Consider the following 5,000-nt stretch of genomic DNA (forward strand, 5'->3'; position numbering starts at 1 on the left):
TATATATATATCATTCTATTTTCTTATCACGACTTACCCATCTTGCGTTGCGCAGAGGGAGACGCGCGGGAAATAGCATCGCAAGATAAGTATTGGCTGCGTCGCCAGAAATGATTTCCGACTTCCCTGTCAAACGGAACTCATTCTTCGAGGGTCCGACGGCAGACGCGACCAGAATGAAGAAACACTCTCTCTCTCTCTCTCTCTGTTTCCCCGTCAGGACACCACCTACTTGTTCTGAAAGAGGAAATGGTTGGGGGGTGTTGAATTGCATATCTCTCCGTTGACAACGCTTGTTGGTGGGCTCAGAATTTGAGTAATGGACTCGTAACTCACATGAATACACACAAAGGCGCGCACGTAACTAGAAAGACAGACAAGGAAATGCACCTCTCACTTATATACGCTAACATAAACATATTTACAAACAAGCAGAGAGAGAGAGAGAGAAAGAGAGGGAGAGTGCGAGAGAGAGAGAGAGCAAGAGAGAGAGAGAGAGAAAGAGTAAACACTAGCCAGTCGAAGTAAACTGTCTAACGATATATGGTAAATCGCATGCTGCTTAATTTCGTAGACAAGATAACTTCATTTCTTCAGTATTCAACGGGATAGAGATCAAAAGACTGGCCACAGATAACACTGCACTAAATGTTGAAATCACTACTAAGCTCATAGGCAGAAGCTGCTCCAATATAAGGTATATATTCTGTGTAGGAAAAAGTAACATGGAGTCAGCACCCGTTAAAAAACAAAGGTAATTCGATTGAATCGGCTGAGAAAACTGGTAAGAGATTTCTGAATAAACGAAAGAAGCATTTCAATTATAAAATAAAAGACAAGAACCACATAGACTGGTAGACATTTATGCAAAGACTAGAAGCTTTATAGATACGCTGCCAAACAAATAAATGAGATCCACCTGCCAGAATATCTTGTTATCAATCATATCACACCATTCGCCAACTGACTAACAAGAAGACCACCAAAAAAAAAAATAACCCCAAAAAAAACTCATCATGGTGGCAACGTAACTGATGTCCCTTATTGCAATTGTTTGTTGATGTTATTGTTGTTGTTGCTGCTGCTGCTGCACAGTTCGTAATTTCCTCCCGCTGGCTCTTCATTTCCTCAGTGAGTGACATGAAGGAGTGGCCAATGCTTCTACGGTACCGAACGTGGATGCTTTCTGAGCAGCGTAATCATGGCCTCGGAGAGGATATGAAACCTGGCGCAAATGAAAGATATTCTTGTAACTATACTCTGTTTTTTTCCATCCGTCCATCCGCCTGTAGTGCTCGCGCATGGTAACACTGCATCCCGGGCTTTAAAGAGTTACGCTGTGTAAGTTTTAGGTAAATAAAAGGATGTCTGGGTGTGCATTTGCAACTGAAAAGTGTTTTAATCGAATATTAACGGTGTAATTCACATACAGTAAATTATTTAAATACTTTTCAGTCGCAAATGTATACTCAGATATTCTTTTATTTACCTAAAACTTACACATAGCGTAACTATTTAAAGCCCGGGACGCAGTGTTACCATGTGCAAGCACCACAGGCAGGTGGACAGATGGAATAAACCGAGTATAAGACTTATCACCCTAGTACGAAATGGGCTTAACCTGCATCAGTCTCTCTTGCTGATTTCATATGGAGATTGCCTGCATTTTCCTGTATTCTGCAAGACTGAGCAGCTCAGCAACGTTGAGCAATAAACCTTGATAGGAGCAAGATTTGATTAAACTAAAATTTACAGCTGGTTAAAATTTAATGATGCAATGACTTTCTATAACTATTACAACCCCACACTGAATGGCATTATAATTTTACTGCACAAAAACATTCCTGCTCGCCTTACTCTCAAGAAATACTAAGCTGGGTTCCATAATCGAGTTCGCAAACGGGTAACACGGGGTAAACATTACGTCTCATATGCATTAAAATTTAGGGAAAGGGAAGGGAAAGATAAGTATGAAACAAACTTATCTACTATAGTAGATTGACATCAACCGTGCATCTGATGTCTAGGCCAGTCCCTTACGACGCTCCTGATTGGCTGTTAATAAGCCAATCACAGAGCTAGAAACTCTCAGTCTCTCAAGAGAGTTCACATAGGCAGGATGTATGTTCCACCTCCTGAGGGATATTTCAGTATCCCTCAGGAGAGGTGGAACATACATCCTGCCTATGTGAACTCTCTCGAGACAGACTAAGAGTTTCCAGCCCTGTGATTGGCTTATCAATAGCCAATCAGGAGCGTCGTAAGGGACTGGCCTAAACATCACATGCACGGTTGATGTCAATCTACTTAGTAAGGAATAAGTAAGAAACAAATTTGCTAGAGGCTACAGTGTAACCTATTTCTCACTTCTGTACAGACGCTCCACATAATTATTTTTTTTTTTTTTTTTTTTTTGACACAAAAAGTCACTGGAACAATTAATGTGGAAAACATGTGTCTATGGAGCATCCCTGCGTATCAAAGGCATCTTGACTTCAGAAATTCCCTTCGCTCTTCAGTGTTCCCAGAGATGGCTTATTGCATCTTAGGAATTCGCAAAATAGTACGAGTGATTTTATTTGATATTCTATAGATGAGGCTGTAAGACAGATTCCTACTTGAATAAGTATATAGGTATTTTTATTAATTAAAAAACCCAGGGGCGCAAAATATTGCTGCTAAAGGAATACATATGCTGTTAATCATTTTGATGAAGGCAATCAAATCAATTGGTGTTTTTTCGTGAATGGTGTTACGTTTCTTGAAATTAATTTCTTTCAGATGTTCCAACCATCTCTCTCTTACTCTCTCTCTCACTCTCTCTCATGTGAATATCTGTCAAATGACCAGCGAACTTGACGCACAATCATCACTGAAAAAGGCAGCCATTCACAGAGGAACCTTCACCCTCTTCCTATCATCTGTTAAGGTCCTTCGACTCTGCCGAAGTCTGGTGAGAACAATAAAAGACGTTCCTGAAGGCGGGAAGGAAAAAATCGGCAGCGTTCGCTAAGCGCTGAAGGATGGGTCAGTGGCGCACGCCGCTACAGACACCGCGTCACCGTTATGCCCCCCTCCCCCTCCCGAAGAAACCTCCTGACGCAGCAATAGCAGCGGCATGCCGCTACTTCTGCTGCAGCAGATGATCGCGGAAACGTCATCATACTCGCGTGGAGTCGTTACATTGCAGATTTACACATTTGGTCCTTACCAAACAAGGTAACGTTTTCATTCTTACTATAATCATAACACCACATCTCTTCTGCTGTGCGAGATAACTTGAAGAATCATAAATATACACAACGAACACACACATATAAATTATATATATATATATATATATATATATATATATATATATATATATATATATATATATATATATGTATATATATATATATATATATATATATATATATATATATATGTATATATATGCAGTAGAATCGTATTTCCATGTACTCTAAGGATATAACCTAAAGAAATCGTTAGTACAAATACAGTCTACGCGAAAGGATGACTGTTCAGGTGACATCCTCTCTCTCTCTCTCTCTCTCCTCTCTCTCTCTCTCTCTCTCTCTCTTATAGATATATATATATATTATATATATATATATATACATATATATATGTATATATATACATATATATATATATACTATATATATATCTATATATATATATATATATATATATATATATCTATATATATTATATATATATATATATATATATATATATATATATATATATATATATATATATGTATGTATGTATGAGAGAGAGAGAGAGAGAGAGAGAGAGAGGATGTCACCTGAACAGTCATCCTTTCGCGTAGACTGTATTTGTACTTACGACTTCTTTAGGCTAAATCCTTAGAATACATGGAAATACGATCAACTGCATATTAAAGCGCAAATATGAAAAAGAACCAAATTGAAAAGGAACAGATAGATTACGACTTTCCTTCGATAATTTCTCTCCACAATTCCCATCATACGAGGAAAAGAAATCTAGTCTTCTAAGACATTTAATAACTAAAAGGAAATATTACACAACGTAGCATTATAAGAATATAAATGTAAGTTAATTATCTCTCTCATTCTATAAAGATAAGTCAATTTTGCCATGCCAGAGAATATGACGGGTATTGCAAAGGGCATAATATGTACTACTATATTCTGAATGAAACAAATTAAACTCTTCTGTGAAAATCCCATAGCATGCAAATGTCACATTTTATCATAAAGATTCATTATTTTATGAAGAGCACTTTGAGGAGATCATCATTGCATGGCACTGTTCACCAAAGAACTTGGAAAACACAGATTACAAATATTCAAATATTATGGAGGTGATTATCCAAGGACATTGACAGGTAAGTGATGTATTATTGAATTTCCTAAAAATTATACTATTGTTTTCAGTGACGGATTATTTCTTAATACACCTTAATATCAAATTCGCTAAATCTTGGAAATGACTTACATCCAAAGGGAATTGTATACGATAAGTGTAACTACCTTGTCCAGGATTTGAACCTATAGCTTTCGGGTTTGATACGGGTGAACGCTGGTACTTATCCATTCGGATATCAAGTAAGGTGCATTGATTCAGACTCTGGTGCACTTATTCCGGTAGCATTCAGGTTTTGTGCCTAGAATCGAAGTCAACCAATCTCCAGAACGAGAGCTGATTTCTAAATTTGTCATTCTTGGATATTTGTGACAGTTTTACTACTTTGACACACATGCCTTTCGTACTCGCAAATTTGGAATATAAAAAATCCACGTATATAAGTGACAAAATCCCACTGCCACAACTCATCCAGTTTACAACAAATGCCAATAACACTTGTCTTGTACATGTCATAGTATCCCCTAAAGTTGTATGGTATTGTAAAACCTAATACAGATACTTTCGGAAAAGATACGTATCCTACATGTCATATCATGAGAAATTTGCGAATTAATGGCTGGAGCCACCTATTGTCTATTTCC

This window comes from Macrobrachium nipponense, chromosome 2 (genome assembly GCF_015104395.2).
Source record: "Macrobrachium nipponense isolate FS-2020 chromosome 2, ASM1510439v2, whole genome shotgun sequence".
NCBI lineage: Eukaryota > Metazoa > Arthropoda > Malacostraca > Decapoda > Palaemonidae > Macrobrachium > Macrobrachium nipponense.